Source organism: Phyllostomus hastatus, unplaced genomic scaffold, assembly GCF_019186645.2.
Source record: "Phyllostomus hastatus isolate PE091 unplaced genomic scaffold, TTU_PhHast_1.1 phas_contig_524, whole genome shotgun sequence".
Lineage (NCBI taxonomy): Eukaryota > Metazoa > Chordata > Mammalia > Chiroptera > Phyllostomidae > Phyllostomus > Phyllostomus hastatus.
The window spans coordinates 3,473,036-3,493,109 of record NW_025333900.1 but is presented as its reverse complement, the minus strand read 5'-3'; the positions used below and the strand labels follow the sequence as shown (position 1 = coordinate 3,493,109).

General features: G+C 40.6%; 1 pseudogene; it reads left to right on the top strand.

The window, feature by feature from the left end:
- Positions 1-1,142: 1,142 nt before the first annotated feature.
- Positions 1,143-20,074, top strand: part of LOC123823961 — a 29,550-nt pseudogene continuing 10,618 nt past the window's right edge.

The window sequence follows — 20,074 nt, the reverse complement described above, 5'->3', positions numbered from 1 at the left end:
CATCAGACACAGTTTTCAGCCCCAAGGGGAGAAGGTAGATTTTATAAAGAAGAAGACAAAACAAAACAATAGAAACAGTGTTCCATTAAAAGCCCTATAAACCAGTGGAGCATAAGCTTGAATGCTTCAAAAAAAAAAGTCTCCAACAGAAAATCACACAGAAAATTCAGGATCCCTCCCCAGTTGATTCCTATCAACAATAGATGGCTCAGTGGCTGTCATAACCTGAGGGCCAAGGGCCTCAGCTGTGGTTGGAGATGGGAGCGCTGGTGGACCAGCCAGGGCGTGGCTGACGCCCGCCTGCCCTGAAGAAGCAGAGCCCATGGGAGGAGACCTGCTTCTGGAGTTGTGTGTGCAGCTGTATGTCTGGGTAGGGGCCACAAAAGGGTATTGTAGATGGAGAGCAAGAATACTTTCAGGTCGGAGAGGGCCTGCAGGAGCTGTCAGTTAGCAGAGTGTATATGTGTGTATGTGTACATGCTTATATATGAGTATACACATATTTATATATATAAACTGTTTATATATAAACTTTATTTGTATATATACATTTGTATATATAAACCATTTGGAGAAAACTTTCTCTCTACCCACTTAGGTTTGAATGGTCAGGGACTGCAATTAACTGCCAATAGGCAGAGTACAGGGAGAAAAAGAAAGGTTTGTTTACACAGGCATGTGGCAGTGCTCAGTAATGAGTCACTCAGTGAATACTCAGAGGTAAAAGTTTATATACCAGCTTCATAAAAAGTGTGTAAGGGGCATTTAGGGCTTCAGTGAGAAAATATGGAAGGTTCTGTTGGTTTTTTCTTTATGCTAATGGGAATGGGCGGTATGCCTCCTTCCTGGAATGCACAGGAAACTCTCTTGGAGGGAGGTTGGTGGCAGCTGTATTTTTCAGAAGGCTCTGCTTTCGTCAGCTAAGGGAAGTTCAGATAAGGTATTAAATAGCTTTACTTTAAAACAATCTTTATGCCAAAACTGAGATGTTTTTTATACATATACACACACATATAATCACACACACGTATGTATACAGGTACATGTAGAAAAAATATATTGTATAAATAATCTGAGTATATACATATACAGATAAACAGATTTAAAGAAAAAAAATGTTTCTATTAGTCAATCACGAGCACATGGACCATGGTGAGTGGGTTATATCATTTCTACACCTTCCAGGTCCGTATTGAATCAGCCTCAGATGGATGTTCGAGATCGCTATTGATGATAATTTTAAAAGTCTCAACAACAACAACAAAAGTCTCCCTCTGTTCTTTTCTCTGATTCTCCTCTGTCCTCTCCCCAGATCCTCGCTTGCTCTCTGGGGCCTTCAGGACCAAGACTGGGGGGACACTGAGAGCAGGTGAATGTTGGGGTGATTGGCTGAGGGTCTTCCCTGCTGTAATGGGGCCACGCTAAGCTCATGGGTCCATCATGGACACTAGAGGAAACCAGTGAAATGAGGCTCCAGGCCTTCATCCTCCAAGCAGTTTTCCCAGGAAATCTCAGAAATACCAGCATGGGAGGAGGTGCCTTCCAGTCAGCCACTGTGAAGACACAGGTGTGAAGAAGGGCTCCTGCATTCAGGGGGGTTCCATAGTCTGGTGCAGGTCCCCCCAGGATCTCAAAATACCCTCCCTCTTCCTACACTGTGCTCTCCCTGTTGACTCCCCCACACTGCTCCCAGAGGTGCTTCTGGATATTTCCAGGAAATAGTGTAAGGGCATTTCTCTCTCCTTTCTCTCAGCATGTATAGCCACCACCCTCCCCCCACACCCCACTCCATGACCCCAACTTTGCCTCTCACCCTAGCACCCTCGTGTCATCTCTCAGCTGCATATTTCCCACACCACCCACATTGCCAGCCTCACCCATTGGAGCTCCCAGCATTTAGCAGGGATTTCACCAGCAAAGGGAACAACTCAGCCTGCAGGCTGATTTGTTGCTGAAGAAAAGGTGAAGAAAGTTCTGAAGAATGGTTCAATTCGGGAAGGGAAAAGTAGCTCTGGTCACAGCTGTGGCCAAGTCTCTCGCAAGTGTTTTGGTTCTCTTGGTCAACTGCTCCTGCTACTGTTTATCCAGCACAGGGAAGTGCTTTGAATAGATGTCTTGGCTGACACGGATCCCTTCACTTTGTGAATAGGGCGATTACTAAACAATGAAGCTATTACATAAGGAGCAGGGAGCTGGCTAGAGCCAACAAATCTTGTACTCTACATTTACAGAGCTATAATTATCCCAAGTTTTAAAACACAATGGTATCTGCTGAAAGGGAACATCTGGGAGGGAACCAAGCCATCCCAATTAAATGAATCGTGTACATCCCAGGGATTGCATGACTCCACGTTAATGGGGTGGCAATTTTTTTCAATGTCACTCAAGTTAACAAATGTGCTGAAAGGTTTAAGCAGAACAAATGCACAGGGAGGGGAGGAAATCAGATCAAGAAGAGAGATCTGCTTTATAAGATCAACTACAAACTGGCTAGAGAAAGCATTCCGGGATGCTGCCATGAACACTAATCAAGAGAAAAAAGTGCTTTATGAGGTTTTTCCCATATGAAAATAAAAGTTTTTTCCAGTTTCCATTTCATTTCAAAATAAACTCTTTTAACCTCCAGGGGACCCTGTGTGAAAGAGTGGGGTAGGGTGTGGCGGCATCTTTGGGGAGGGCTGAGTCCAGCATGTTCTGAGCTTGTACCAGGCACCGGGGCAAGCCATAAAGATCAGTGATAATCAGTTGTTGGGAGCTTCTGCAGCCTTAAACCTAAAAATAGATTTGGCTCAGATAGTAGCACTGGACTCTACTTTGAGAATGAAGGTTATAGTATGTTCTCTTCCAAAGTGATCTGTCACAACACCAAGTGTGGTCCACGTGCTCCTGAGTGCTTTCCAAGCTCTACAACCTAAATAAAGGTCTCTGCCCTCCCTATTCCTTATGTTGGAGGCAGTTCTTTCAGGTAAAGAATGAAAGGAACAGTTATAACAGCAACAACAAAACCAGACGGAGAAGCATCTCTCATTCGTCATCTTATACCTAAGAAAATCTTAGCTGTGATGAAGTGAGCGTTTCAGCGGGGTGTGGGCATCGTGTAATGGGGATTGTTCTCGCAGTTGTCCTTTACCATCTGCCTGTGGGTGTGGCAGTGGGGACACACAGGAGCTCGGCTCAGCTCTGAAGGCAGAAATGATTTGGGTCATTGTGGGGTGCTGGCACAGTGGGACTGGCCATAGCAAACCAGGGAGGTGGTGGTTTTTCCAGGTGTTCCCTCAGCTCTCTCTCTGGTCTTTTGCCAAACCCCTGCTTCAGTGGGGCCCCTCCCCTCCTCAGTGCCCTGTCAGCCCCTCTTCTGATGGTTTTACCCATAACCACACCAAAACATACTGGCAGAGCACTTGCTAGCTTTCATTTACTCCACTGCGTGAAAAAGTTTACATATATTTATCAACTTTCCCATACGTATTTGTATCTTAATTGTTACAAAGCAATATTATAGAGACATGAACAAATGAATAATTAAAAACAGTCACCAATTAAGCCACCGCCCTAACACCATCCAGCCCTGAGTCCGTTTGTCCTCTGAGCCATCACCTGACTTTCTTATCTTGATCTGTTAGTGATTTACCTATCTCTCAGTTTTATTATTAAAGGCAATGCCTTTGTCAATATGTGCGTTACTTTTACCTTCTGTGAGAGGTCTCTCTAGAAATCTTGGACTCTGATACATAATGTTATGAACTGAATGTTATGAACATAATGTTATGAACTTATGTCTCCCCAAAATTCATGTTAAAAGTCATAACCTCCAATGTGACTATAGTTAGAGATAGGATCTTTAAGTAGGTAAGGTTAAATGAGGTCATAATCAGATAGGACTGATGTCCTTATAAGAAGAGAGAGACACCAGAGATCTCTCCAGTTCTGTCTCTGTCTCTGTCTCGCCCCCCGCCCCCTGCCCCCCTGCCGCCACACACAGAGAAAAGGCCTCTTGAGGACACAGCAAAAAGACAGCCATCTGCAAACCAAAGAGAGAGGTCTCACCATAAACCAATGCTTCTGATTCCTTGATCTTGGACTTCCAGCTTCCAGACTGTGAGAAATAAATTTCTACTGTTTAAAACCCCTAGTCTGTGGTATTTCATTATGGCAGCTCTAGCCAACTATAATATACACTGTATTTAGTTTGAAAGATAAGAAAGAGAAAAGCAATCCTTGACATCCTGGAGCTGGCCTGCACTTACAGTTCTCCTATGGAACTTAAAAAATTTTCCAGCATGCAAACATTAGACAAGGCCATAATGGAGCAGGACAAAAGCAGGACTACTCCATAATCATGCCTGTACCCAGCTAAAATGTGAACACTGTCCAAACCACAGAATTAATTGAACACGTTTCTGTCCTGGATAATACTAGTAACTGCTGCTCCTTTACCAATACTAGCTTTAGCCTCACTCTACTCTTTCTCCTTCTAGATAAGATTTATTCATAGAATTGCCCTTATCCTTGACAGCATCCAATCCAGAGCAAGGCTCCACTTCCTTAAATCCTCCCCCAAACTCTGAATACAAGTCAAAATCCCATCATAAAACTTGTCTGAAACTTTACTTGCCTTCCCATGGTTCCCCATGAACATGAAACTCAACGTGGTTAACAGGTATGTTGTGCTTCTAGTGATCATTGCCTAGAGAGTGTTGACAAAGGTATAAGCATTTTAATGTTTTTTAATAAGTACGTAACATTGCTTATTGTTATGAGCTGAATATTTCTGTAGCTGCAAATGTGTATGTGGAAGCCCTAATCCCCAATGTGATGGCATTTGGAGGCAGGCCCTTTGAGAAGTAATTAGGTTTAAGTGAGATTACAAGAGTGGGCCCCTTATGATGGGATTTATTACTTTATAAGCAAAGGTAGACGGCTCTGGCCAGTATGGCTCAGTTGGTTGGAGCGTCATCCTATGAACGGAAAGTCAAGGGTTCAATTCTCAGTGAGGGCACATGCCTAGATTGTGGGTTCAGTCCCCAGTCAGGGTGTGTACAAGAGGCAACTGATCAATGTTTCTCTCTCACATTAATGTTTCTCTCCCTCTTTCTCTCCATCTTTATCCCTCTTTCTAAAATCAGTAAGTGTGTCCTTGGGTGAGGAAAAGAAAGACAGAGAGAGAGAGGGAGAGAGAGAGAGGAAGGAAGAAAAGGAGGAAGGAGGGAAGGAAGGAAGGAGGGAAGGAAGGAAGGAAGGAAGGAGGGAAGGAAGGAGGGAAGGGATCTTGCTCTCTCCCTGCGAACATACGCAGGAAAGGCCATCTAAGGACACAGCCATCTAAAAGTCAAGAAGAGAGCTTTTGCCAGAAGCCAAGTCTATCAGCACCTTTCTTGGACTTTTCAAGCTCCAGAACTATGAGAAATAAATGTTTCAATAGCTTGGTTTCAGTGCCTAATGATGCATTTCTTAGAATGCATGCCCTTCACTAAGTGGTACATGACTGTATTTGTCAGCTGACCAGAAATGCTGAAAGATATCCTATACATGCTCATCTATCTTCTTGCTCCTTATAAATGGTTGATTGTGAGTATACAATGGAGATATTTTATATACCTCTATTGCCAAATCACGTCATGGACTATATCAGTGCTCTCTTTACTACTAAAAATAGAGTCACTTGAATTTTTAAATCTAATCAGATTAGAGAGTCAATTCCCAGAACCAATTCAGAAAACTCATCCTTAAAATTTTGTTCTAGAACCATTCTCAGTAGTGGTGATGGTTGTACAACATTGTGAATATATTTAATGCCACCAAATTGTACAGTTGAAAGTAGTTAAAACGGTGAATTTTATGTCATGAATGTTTACCACAATAAACAAATATAATTATAAAAAAGGAAAAGAAAGTGCACAGGCCTGAATCAGGCAGATAGGTAGCAGAAAGGACTTGAATTCAGACGTCAAATCAATTTGTCGCCTGGACGAGGATAAAAACTCAGAGCTTTGGAGTTTTAAGAAATCAGGTGTGAGTCTAAGGTTTTCAATTTTTAATTTTACATTAATCTTTCTTCCCCTTCTCTCTCACTTTTCAGTAGTTTGATTTCTTCTAGGACTTAATCAAAAGTCTTTTCAGCTTTTGGACCTCTGATTCTATGCTAATTTTCACTTTTACTTTAACATTTGTAGTATAATTCTGTCCTTGGCAAAATTAACATAAAGATTCAATACTAATCTACCTCTTCAGGTATGGTTGTAAGGAATAGCAAACCTGGTTCTCAGAAATTTCATGAGTGTACCTTCTAATGTAAATTCTAAACTCTGCCAAACAGTTAGCTTCACCACATGCCCATAAGATTGTGGCTCAGGCTTAAATCTCCCCTCTGCTCTCATCTCACCCATCATCTTCCTTTTGCTTATTTTCGCAGAGTTCATAAGAGTAATCCTGGCTGGCAATGTAGGTCCCAAAGTCATTGGTACTTGCTAGTCTGTTTTCTGCTGTCTGTTTGGGGCTCAGTATACATGGCTGGAAAGAGTAAGAAGGCCACTGGCAGTTGAAATCCTCTGACCTTTACTTCTGACATGCAGGAATCTGCAAAGTAATTTGCAGGGACTGTCCTGATTTTCCAGATTCATAGTAGGTGTGCTGTCTGTCCTTTGTACAATCATTCCCAAGTGCTTAAGGGTTGCAATATGATTTTCCCATCCTGAAAATCTATTGAAAAGAGATTCTTCACCCCTCTCCATTCCACCTCCAGGCACTGCAGGTGGCAATTAGCACCCTACACCACCCCTCCCCATAAGATCATTTATTTTTTTTGCCTGCATTGCGTCTATTTCACAGCTCGAGATGTGCCAAATCACACACGTCCTAAGTACTTGTTGCCAGCAACAAATCTATCTTCCTAAGTGGCCAAGCACAGGCTGTGTTTGGAATATCAGAGCACCTCACTGTTCCCTGGTCCACCTCCTTGAGCTGAGACATCCTCAGGGCTTAAATCAATTTCATCTGTGTTTCTTGGTTCTGCTGCTTAAGAGACAACTCTGGATCAACTCTGCAAAACACAAAGTGACACAAAGACAGAGAAACAATCAATTTCTTTCCCATAACTCCTTTGTCCTCTGCAAAAATGAATATTATTAGCAATCCCTCCCTTGTGGGACAACTGTGAATATTGAATGAGATCATAAAATAAAAAAATGGACAGAATGCGGTGATTATAGATCTGGCACATGGTCTGCATTCCATACTTAAATACTGCTAGGTATTTCTGCTTTTCTCATCCTCTCTCAATTTTTTCAACTGAGGGAGGATTCACATAATATGATAAATTTCAAAGTAAACAACTCAGTAGCATTTAGTACTTTCACAATGTTGTGCAATCACACTTCTATCTAATTCCAGAATGTTTTTATCATTCCAAAAGGAAAGCCTGTACGTATTCGCAGTCGATCTCCATTCACCCTTTCCTCCGAGCTCGCAACCAACTGCAACCATCTCTTCGTCACCATACATAGACCCACTCTGGATATTTCATATAAATTATATCATATAATATATAGTCTTTTGTGTGTAGCTTCTTTCACTCAGCATAATGTTTTTGAGGTTCATACATGTCATATCATGTATCAGTACTTCATTCCTTTTTATGGCTGAAAACATTCTCTTATATGGATATACCATAATTTGTTTGACCATTTATTCATTGATGAAAATTTGAGTGTTTTTTCCATCTTCTGGCCTTTGTGAAGAGTGCTGCTGTGAACATGTATATACATGGATTTGTTTGAGTACCTGTTTTCAATTCTTTTCAGTATATATCTAGGAATGGAGTTGCTACCCACTCTTTTATTTCTATTTCTTCCATTAATGATGCACGTCTGCAGGATCCGTCAAGATGTCCTGTTTTAAAATTTCTGACATTGTTTACTTGTGCCTCTTCTCTATCTTAATTGACAAGTCTTAACAGTAATTTTAAATTTCATTAGTATTTTAATGAAGCAATCTATTGTTTTGTGGATCTTATCTATTTAAACATTTGAATTTTTTCAATTATTATATTCCCATTGGGCTTGTTTGCAGCTCTCTCTGTGACTTCTAGAGAGGTCTGTTAAGCTCATGTGGTTGGGACTCTGCCCGCATGCTCCAGATCCTGCTGCTGTTCCCATGCATACCAGCCTGACTTCCAAAGGCCTGTGCGGGAGTCTTTGCCAGAGGGCTGCCCTCAAACTGCCTGAACCCACTTAGTTCGTGATCACAGTGGGCTAGATGTGCCTTGGAATTGACATCTCCCTGGGGAAACCTTTATCCAAAGACCAAGGGTTGTCAGGGTACATACAACCCAGTTTCTTATCCTTTGGCTAAGGTACTTCTGAAACATATTTTGGATAGTTTGCCAAAGTTTCTTTAACAATCTAATTCCAGTCACCTGTTGTTGTGGTGCCGTAATGGAATATCCTTTATTGGTTACCTTCCTTTCGCTGTCTCAGTTTCTAGTTATGTTTTTACCTATTCACCCAGAAACTTCCTGTTATACACTGAATTGTGTCACCCCCACCCCAAATTTTATGTTGAAGACTGAACCGCAGTATCTTAGAATATGACTGTATTTTGAAGATGTGGTCTTTAAAGGGGCAGTTAAGTTAAAATGAGGTCATTGGGGGTGGGCATTAAGCCAGTATGACTTGTGTCCTTATAAAAAGAGCAGATCAGGATACAGACACACACAGAAGGAAGACCATGTGAGGACACAGGGAAAGGCAACCATCAAAATGCCGAAGAGAGAGGTCTCAGATGAAACCAATCCCGCTAACACCTTGATCTCAGATTTATAGTCTCCAGAACCATGAAGAAATAAATTTCTGTTAACTTACCCAGTCTAGGGTATATCGTTATTGCAGCCATGGAAAGCTAATTTACTCCTAATAACCTGTTTGCTCTTGAATCTTTGGTTTGGGATCTGCATCTGGGGAATCTAAATATTCAAAGTTTATTGATATTTCAGCTTTTCTTCTTTCTTAATATGCATTTGGAGCTATGAATTTCCTTGCAAGCATGGCTATAGTTTTGATATGCCATATTTAATAGTACAATGATACATGCTTGTAGCATGAATAAGTTTTGACATATAGTATTGTTATTTTTATTTGAAGATTTCTAGTGTTCCATTGGAATTTCTTCTTTGACTGGTGGATTAGTATAACTTGGAAGAGTCACATTGGTCTTAAATATACTCTAGCCATTGTTGGGAACTGCTCTGCATGGTTTCAGAAGTTGTAATCCCCCATGGCTAAGGCTGAGTAAAGGACCTTGGGACCATAGTTTACTTAGGAGACAAAGCTTATCTTCCTTGTAGGGTCACCACCTCTGTCCCCTTTGTCTTCACCCTGCTTGGCCCCAGGTCAGATGACTGGTTAGCCAATGATGGGTAAGATGCCTCAAAAGAGGGATCACCTAAGACAGACACCGTCATGAAGGGGCCCCTCAGGAAAGGACTTGGGGGCCTATAGTAAAAGGGGGTGATGGACCCTCACCCCTCAGTTTTGACATAGCCTGAGTCCTCATTCTGTCTGCAAGAAGTCTCCTAACTCTTGGCTGCCTTACTTCCCCTGCCTGACTTAAGCCTGAAACAATGCTGGAGGTGGATGTGTCCCTGTGCTGGAAAGGGCGGGTTCCCTAGGGCAATCAGGCCCAAGAAAGAATGCATAAAATCCTATGAAACCTACTTTGCTAATACCCTCAATTTAAATGATAAGGGTCCAAGCAAGAAGTGAGTTTGTTCCCCAAAGTTTTATGGCCCTTTAACTATCTGACCCTGACTCAGAATAAGCCCTCAGAATGTTATCTATTGTTTAATCATTTCTACCTGACAATGATTGATGAGCTTTACATATACACCCTGTATTCCTGTGCAAATTGAACCCAATAAAAGATTATCAAGGCAAGGGTCGAGGTGCTCTCCGCTTGAGAGAAAAGCCGTGCCATCCCTTTTCCTCCACAGGACTTGGTAGTCTGTGTGAATTCGTCTAGTCTAATCCATAATGCTGTGGACCCTGGGAGCTGGGATCCACATCAAGCCATGATATCTGTCATTTCTGCCCACAGCTCAATACCCAGAATTAGTGATAGGGCTCCATCCAGCCACAAGGGAGCCAAAAGCCCAGGGAGGAATGTACCTGGAAGGGGTGAGGAAATGATTCTATCTGGCTAAAAGTATCAATGACTAACATAAACCAGGCTGCATGGGATATTTTTCTACATGTTTCCTTTTTCATATGTGGTAGGAATTCTTCAGAATAGAGGATAAACCTGGGAATGTGATTTTGGTCACCTTAAAAAGTATCTTCCAATTGCCAAGCTGCTCTCCAAAGTGTTTGTGCCAATTTTCATTTCCACAGCAGTGTGCATACATATTGCTCTGCATCTTCACAACATTTTTTTTGGACAAATTAGTAGGTGTGAAATAGTATCTTTTTCTGGTTATACTTTGTGTTTCCCTAATAGTCAAGTTCATCTAGCCTCTTTTATACTACTTGTCTCAAGGTCCATTTCTAGTTTATAAAAACTAATGCAACTCTCATTGTAATCAACATTGAGGATTAAGACCATGGCTGGATATTTCAAGCCCTTTATTCTCCACTTTCACACCTTACAAGAATTTTCTTAGATGAGTTTCATGAGCATGGCTGGCTCCAATGATCCTGAAAGACTTATTCTGCATTCTGGATGCACAGCTACTTCACAGGGCACTAGTCTCACAGTCTCTGGATAACAAGACCCTATTCATCTCTCACCAGTGATACAAAACACCCATGTTATCCATCATTTGAATACACTTGAGAAGTACTTTATGAAATGATTTGTCCAGGACAGCAAATATTGGGTGCCATGTTTTATGGAAGAAGAATAGACTCAATAATGACAATAAATCTTTTGTCAAAAAGAAACAGAAATAATCAAGAAGTCCAGGACATTTTTTCTTTGGAAGGTTGTCATGTGCTAAAAGGGATGAAGTGGTTCTACGAGACAAAACAAATAACTGGGAACATCTGAGAAGGTGGTTTGTGATCTAGCCCCCAAAGCTCATTTTGGACCCATGCAAGTGATATAACTATTACACAAACCCTCAGACTTATCCCAGGGATTGACCTGGCAAGGCTGATATAATGGTGCCTCAGCATCACTACACTTGGTTTTCTCTGAAATGCTTTGGAGTCTATTCAGTATGTAATTGGACATTTACCACTTTCTCATTTTGGTCAACAAAAAAAACCACATTTAGGTATAATAAGTCTTTAGTTTCTTCCAAACCTGCATTAGCCTCCACTCGCTGTTACCTGTAAGCATGGAGACTCAGATGAGTACCACCTGGTGTCTGAGCCTTCCATCTCAATGGCATGGAATTTATCCTTGAACAGTTTTGTTTGAGTGCAATGTATTTACTGATATTGCCAACTAAGTTTATTGTGGAATATAAACGTAGGTCCTGCATTCTCCCAAAGGCTGAGCAGAAACTTCTTTCTGTGAACATTTTGAATAGATTGTTTTCAAGGCTGGAAAGTGGGAAATTCAAGGGAAATAGCATCAAGGCAAATTTTTTCTTTCTTCTTGCACTTTTGTTGGCACCAACATTTCTATCAAAGAAGACAGTGTTCTTTCATTTTACCAGATCCAGAGGTGCTATAGTACCTTTGTTACCAATTCTTTATTCATAATTTATTTTAGTAACAAGGGACCTTGTGGTAGCATGTATTGATGAAAACAAAAGCTGGTGGCTTTCTGAAAGAGGTGGCAGATGCTCTTAGGAGAGTTTGCCTCACAGTCATGCTTACCTGTCTAAAGCTTCTAATTGTCTTTTTGAGAGTTTTTCCTCCTTTTGTGTCTGAATTATATTTACACTTACTGGCCACCAGTTGTGAAAGAGGGGAAGAAGTGGAAGTGCCTAAGGATTTCTGTGATGGGTCTAGAAATTAAAGTTTTCCCTTCTTTTATTCATATTTGATCCCAATTCACATTTTATGAGGTAAATAATTTCAGGCTTCAGCAACCCACAAGAACATATAATGGCCAGGCTGTTAATGAAGTAGAAGTAACTCCTGTGGTAATGGCCAATTACTGAATTGCATGTACACCAATATCTCTTGAGAGGTACTTGAGAGCCAAACAAGTATTGGGAGCCTAGAAGTGAATAAGGAACATTCATTTATTCATGGAATGTTTATTGAATACCTACTATTTTTAAAATGTTGGCTTATCACACTTGGGGTTGAATAAAAAATTAGAAAAGAAAAGATGAATACGAAAAATATGGTAACTGATTGGATAGGACTGAGGAGCAGAAGTCAAGGATTCTGTGTTTCAGGTGGTCCCAAAGGCAGATAGAATCTGCAGATTAATTTCAAAGACACTTGTTTTCCCTCTCTCCAATTCAGTGTCACTATGGTTCTACCTTCTCCTTTACAGATTTAAGTTTCACTTATATTTCAGAGAGGAGACTGGAATTATTCTTCCTTAGGACCAAAACTGGGAACATGTATTCTAATTTTTGCTTAGGAAAATGACTTTTGTTTGCTTGTTTGTTTAACTTTGCCCCATGCTAAAGGTAAATATTATCTATGGGGCTTTGATTAACACCTCCTGAAAAGCAGAAATCTAAGGGGTGTGTGTGTGTGTGTGTGTGTGTGTTTATGGGGGGAGTGTAGGAAACTGGTTTCTAAGATTAAACTGCAAAAATTTCCTTCTGTAATAATTTTCACTTTGGCTAAGTTCTGAATGAATCTAAAATTTTGCCCAGAAGTTAATTTTTCTCAGTATTCTTCAGAAGATTTTAACAATAAAGAAGTTTTTGAATTAGCCACTAACAACAATACAGCAATAATCTTTTATTTAGAAAATGAAATAATGGCTATTTGCATTCAAATTGACTTAGTCATTAAAATATTCCATGTCTAACCCATTTGCAGTGGAAAATTTTTGCATTGTTTTATTTTATTTGGGAGCATCTTCTATTATGGATTTTGGCCATCTGCATATAGTTATAGAGTCAGTGTCTCTCAGAATATTCTTTCCTCTTTGCTGAGCTGGTAAAACCTAGAGGAATCACTAGAATCAAGTTGATTCCATTCATTTGGATGTGTTTCACAGGGAATCCTTTGTATCGACTGAATCACTCACATCAAAATATCCATGGGAAGTTCACATAACCTCATTTCCTTCTGTTAATGTTACTGTGTTAAGCACAAGACAGAAATAGAAGATATATGGCTTCCTCTCAATCAGAGCTGGCCTAGAATACAGAAACAGAGCCTCTGGGGACAAAGCAAGACACTCATGAACTCTGATAGCTAGAAGACAAACAATGGGGGACCTTATTCTTAATTTAGTTTCCAAGTAAAGGTTTTTCTGGTGACTTTGTTTCTTTGGAGCAATCACACAGCCCATTGATGAATTAGCAACTTGCCGTGGTACCACAAGTTCCTACTTTGCTTTGCCTTCCATTTCTTTCAGGATATCTGGACTTTTCTTCTCGTTATAGATTTCCGTCATAATTCTTCATAATAGCAACAATAAATATAACTCCCTTCCTTCCTCTTAAGACCTGATAACCTTTAGAAATAGTCTCAGTGTGATGTCATACCTAGCAATAATCCCAAACTTGATCTCACAGTGAGGACAACTCAAGGACTCTCATGCTTAGGAAACCACCCAGCTGTGGTGATGCTTAGCTGGATGTAGCTGGGGTCAAAGTTACCACCAAAGGTGCTCTGCACCAACTTTTTCCTTCAATGAAGTCTTCACTGCACCATCTCCCATGCTCCATCTGGTGAAATGAACAAAGTTCTCTGATAGAAGAATTAGAAAAGAGGGAAGAAGGAAGGGTGTGCAGAGGATAGAAAGGATGGAGAAGGTGGTTTCCCTAAAGACCCATATTTCCTCTAGCTCATCTGCTGTTGACCTAGAAGAGCAGTGTCTGGAAAGCACTGACCTAATTCCACAGCTGCCTATGAAAGCCCCAGGGGCACCACAATATCAGCTTTCTTCCATCAAGAAAAGTCCCTTAAATCACCCACAAATCACAGTATGTATGCTTTGCACATATTGCACCATCTTCCAGTGGAGCCAGTACCGACAGTTTTTTTTCCATCATTGGAACACATTTCTATTTCTTTCCTCAAGTACCAGATAAAGTAGCTGGTGTGCATTTAAGGGCTATGTTGTATGAAAAATATGTTGTAGTGATTGTTGAATGTGTGTTGAATATAAGTTGAATGTGGGTGTGATATGTCTCCACTGTAACGCAAAAAGATATGGGAACTCTTTCTCCTGGTCCCGGAGAACCCTGGCAGAATATTTGTGATATTCTAAGTTTTATGGTCACAAGGTTAGTTGACAGAGAACTATTCTTCCCTCCTTCCCCAAGAAATGCCTGGTATTCATTCTATGTTAAATCTATTTGATTTCAAAGATCTACTGGTTTACTCATAGCTCTCTCTAATTTCTCTTATTTAATTATTATCCCAAGCTAATTATTTGCCCAGAAAAATTCAGCATTTGAGGATCTAGTCAATCAGGTCAGGCTTGGATTTCTATTGCAACCCTAGGACTTGCTATATGACCTCTTGATATCACAGAGAAGAAAGTTTGGAGGACAGGACAGAGAAATCTCAGAGAGGTCTCTGTTGATGTTTACTCAGACTTTATTTGGAAATATTTCAACCTGTTCTCACTTCTTCCCTTTTTAAACACAGAAACATTCAGAGAGATGAGCATCATTTTCGTTGACTATTACCACACACGAACTGGAGAGGGCAGGGCCAATCTATATTTTTCCCACAAAATTTAGGGAGGCATAATATAGGCTAGATAAAAATATGCATGCAAGTATAATATGTTTTGCATATTGTGATTTGTCAATAATGATTGAACTGAATTAGATAAAAGTAAATATTAATTTATATTTCTTCTGCCAATATGCTTAGAAGTAGAATTTTATTTCATTTTCCCTGACATCTTGCAGCATCTCTAAATGTGAATTCAAAATTTTTTATAACTCCAACATGTACTTTTTATTGATATAAAGTGGTATTGTGTTGAAAAGATTGTCACAGTTTTCTGATCAAGGCTGATATAATTATTGAACCTGAAAGAGTAAATACAGATGGGTGACAAAAATAAAAATTGTAGGTTGAGATACTTTTGCCCAGTTCAAATCCTGTTTTCAATCAAAATTTGGCATATTTGGGGGGGGGGGGGCGGGGAATTCCCAACCAAGATAGTACGAAATAAAAGCCAGATGAGTAAAACATATGAAGAGCTATGGGAAGGCAAAAGAAGAGATGATCATGTTTGTGAGAAAGTTCTGAGAAAACGTTCACAGACAAGATAATACTGAAGCAAAGGGCATAATTTTGCCTTACATAGTACCTAGAGCCAAGTTTAACAATTAGTAAATTCTCAAACAGTTGTTGACTGTATAATGGAAGAAAAATGCAGAGATAACCAAAGTTATAATCTTGGAAGATACCCAAAGTTAGAGGGCAAAAAGTAGATATGTAAGATTTCAAATAAGTAAAAAAGGAAAAGAGATAAGGAATCAAGCAAAGTATGGAAACATTGTTACCATAGGTAGTTACCAGGTAGCAATAAGAAAGAAAGCAAAGGAAATTAGACATTAAGATTAATAAACTGTGGACCTGCTTGCTTAGCCAGGAAGCTATAGCATTTACAGACTCACTCACAAACTCCAAGGAGACTTAGTCCTCAGAGCACAAGATATCTCCCCAGGAGCACTGTCCCCACTTAGGCACCAGATTGTTGGGAGGCACAGGGTGAAGTGCTTGACCACAGAGGGCTGTCAGTCTAACTAGGGGGTGGACTCATCAGAAGCCCATGAAAGCTTGGGAAGTTGATTATTTATTTTGAAAAAGTTCCTGATTATAACCCCAAAGGAACAAAGAAGCCCCCTGATTTGGACCCTGGCTTGTGGGGTCTTCGACTTTGTGGATGGAGGAAAGACATTCACACAGACTACAGAGTCCTGTGGAGGAAAAGGGCAAGCATGGCTTTTCTCTCAAAAGGAGCCAAAAGCCACATCCTCTGCCGTGACAGCCCTTTATTTCTTTTTCTGGTCACATTACAGGATGGTCCTCATTTACTATGCACAGGTTAGCTTTAGGTGGTTACCTTTTACAGAAAACAGCAGAGCCAATGCTGCTAATCACATCACAGAAGAGGGATATTTGCAAATGAAAAGGGAAGAGTAGTTGGACTGTTTACACTGGTAATTGGAAGGTTTAGCATTGATTTTAGGAAGTTACAGTAAGCATTTGCTATCTCAATTCAGGGTGAGGGAATTTTTAGCAAAATGTAAGTCTCAAAGTGGCCCAGGCACATTGCAGGCCTGATTGCCCACAGGAGAACCTATCCGTGGGCGTGGGTCCTGTGCATCTCCGAGTGGGAGCTGGGCCCACACCACGCAGAACGATCTCCTACAGCCCCTCCTCTCTCTTTCCCTCTCTCTCTCTCTCTCTCTCTCTCTGTCTCTGACCTGCAATCACCCTATGTACTCTCTCTTGCCCAGGAACATGTGACCATGAGGATCTAGGAGCTACCAGGCCCACAGAAGACCCACAAGCCTCCAAAGGACTAAGCTTCAGTATGAAACAGAAACCCTAGACACTGGCCTTTGTTTTGGCCTTGCTGAAGACATCGTTGGACTCCTTCTATGGAGGGACAGATAGAAATGGGACACTGGAAATTCAGGAGCAGATTTTTACCTGAATAAACCTTGTCACCTCACAGCCTCCCATGTGTGGGTCAATGGAATGCTTTTATCATGATCCTGTGGAACAGCCTGATTTCCACTGGCAATGAAATGTCAAAGAGAACTTGTTGGACAATATTTCCTAATGCTGTAGAATAATTCTATCCATAGTGTGGTCCTCAGACCAGCAGCATAAGCATCACCTGGAAAAACTGCTAGAAATTCAAGTTCTTATGCAAATCCCTGATCTACTGAATTGGGATCTTTTGTAGTGGGGGCCCAGAATACACTCTCAAAGTGATGTTTATGCAAACTAGAGTTTGAAAAATGACATCATAGCATATTTCTGGAAGATGAGTTGCTATGGGTATAGTAAGTTTTTTGATTCTGAGATTTCAAGATTTTGGTTCTAGAATCTTCCCAGAATTAAGTTGCAGAAAAATTATTATATTTAATTGCTAAAGTTTAAATTACATTTAAGCCATACAAGGTAAATAGTTTATGCCATGCTTTATTTCTTAAAATTATTCTTACAATGCCTCACTTCATTTAGAGAGAAAAGGAAAGCGAGATTAACATTACTCAGTTAACCATACCTAAAGACCACTCAGATTTATTATCAGACAACTCAGTTCATGTTGTTAGCAACAGTCTCAAGGAAAATTAGAAAATATTTTGAATTAAAAATAAAAATACATTTCTAAATATGTTGAATAAAGATTAAGCTGAGCTTGGAGAAATACTCATAACATTAAACTATTTATTAGAAAAGAAGGACTTCAATGGAAAAATCTAACTTTTCACATTAAGAAACTGGAAGGAGATTTCACTTGGGATGGTCAACACACAGTATAATATTCAGATGATGTATTATAGAATTGCATACCTGACACCTATATAATTTTATTAACCAATGACACCACAATAAATTCAATTAAAAATAAAAAATAAACTAAAAAAAAGCAAAAGAAACCCAAAGGAAGCAGACAGAAGATATAATAAAGATAAGAATAAGAATAAAATGGATTATTAAATTTATATATTAAAAAGAAAATTCATGAAATAAACAATGAACTTTTTGAAAAGATCAATAAAATTGATAAACCACTAGCCAATCTGACAAAGAAAAAAAGAAAAAAGATACAAATTATTACTATCAGGAATAATAGAGGGCACAGAATTGTTACTGAACAGACAAGGGCCCATCCACATGTCGCCTTGGTGTAAGACCCAAAATTAATGCTGGGAGGAGCAGGTCTGTAATTCCAACATTCCAACCTTCGGGGCTCTGGGAACACTCATGCTCTGAGCCCTCCTTTCCCAAGAGACTCAGCACTTCCAATCCCCCCCACCAAGCAATAAGCTGCAAATCCCAAAAGTTCCCCATATTTTTATCTGGTCTTAATCCAGCTGTGCAAACAGTTCTCCTGTCCCTCTGGAAGGTACTAAAGTCTTCATTCTCATGCAGCAGCTCTCTCCTTCAGGATCTGGAGTACAGAGTCATCAGCCTCCATGTAATAGTCCAGAAAAGGCACAAACCCAGAGAGTCCAGGTAAAATCCAGATATAAGCAGATCAGGATCTTGCGAGGAAGTCCTTTGCAGCTCCAGAGTCAGACAGAGTAGGCGCGATCACAGCAGCAGCATCTTCTCTCTTATTAGCCCAGGCCACATGGCCTCCTTCGTCACTATAAACTACATAGCTGCTTGCTTACTTCTCCCCTCTCACTGCTCATTCAAACCATATGGCAAAAATCCCTTACTACAGACAGCATGCCTCCCCTCTCACTACTACTACTTTGAGCCTGCATACAAGAGAGACACAGAGAGAGAGAGAGAGAGAGAGAGAGAGAGAGAGAGAGCGCACGAGTGCGTGCACCTCATGGCAGGCTGGTGGGGCCCTTCTACACCCTTCCACCCTGCATAGCCAAGAGCTCAAGTGGCTGCTGCGCCTAATTTAAATCCTCATCCTGTGCCTCATGCATAACCCTATTTCCAACTCCTCCCACAGTGGGTTATATCTGGCCATCCCCTGTATCTTCTGCCTTTCTCTGGCTGCCACTTGTTAGTCTTTAGCCTGGGCAGGCATGGCCCTGTGACACAGAGCAAACCACCTTCCTGCCTCTTGCCAGAGCATCTTAACATCATGGGTTAAAGAAACATCCATCTCCCTTGTCTCAAGGGGTAGGCTCAGTTATTTAGCATAACTATAAACCTAGCCAAGTTGTCAAAGATATACAAAATCTCCCAATCCCTGTGCTCAGCTTTTCCATCTCCCAACCCAAGGCTGTGGAGACTTTTTTTCTGAACCCCTATCTACACCCAGTATCATAATTACAGACCCCAGAGACATTAAAAAAATAAAAGGATATTACAAAACCTTTACAAACATTAGTTCAACAACTTTCATAAAATGGACCAAATATTTGAAAGACACAAACTACCAAACTCATCCAAGAAGAAAAGAAAACTTGAACGGAGAAGGAACCAAAATTCTGTCACTCTGAAGCTGCTTTTTTGGATATTGATTTTAAGCTATTTATTAAGAAACAAAAGATTCAGAAGAAAAACCTTTGGCCCTCCCCTCTTTTCCTGCCCAAAAGATCTTAGGGCGCTGCCTTAGCCTAATTTGAGTTAAGTGTGGTAAACAAGAGGGCTTCAGGCAGGTGTCTGTTAACTAGTTACCCTTGTTTCTGAGTCATCTAGCAAGGATTTACCTGCCTTGTGTGTTCCACAGTTCTTCCTCTACTACCTGAAAATTGTCCATTCTCACTTCAAAAGTCTAAGACCCAATTCTCCCTTTCTCTTTTCTCCAAAATGTCTTAAACACCCAATGCTGTCTTTCTCTCTTTAGAATTTTCATAGAATGATCATGTTACAGAAACAGGGCCAAAGGTGGGGTATGATATACTATTACCGAAAGGACCCTCCACTAGGTTCAAATTATCCGCTGCCAGAGGAAAGACATCTCTCAATGCCAGAGATTTGTGAAAAAGAAAGGAAATGTTTATTAAAACTATACAGACTTAAAGTAGTGACCTAATGTTTTCATTAAAATATCAAAGTCCTTTAGGATACCCACAGCTGCACACAGTCCTTCCTTCTCCCTCTGCCCTAATTTGGGGTACTGTATCTCAGGAAAAGAAGTAGATTCAGGCTCCTGGCACCATCCGCTGTGTTGCTATCAGGATCTCCAGCTTTGGACCCCAGTTAATCCAAAGCCTTGTGGCACCTTCTCATGGCCTACTGGCAAGAGTCCTTTCACCCTTCTTCCAGGCCAAGTCTCTCCTGCTTCCTAGGCCACGTGGCCAAAGGGAACACCTCAAAGC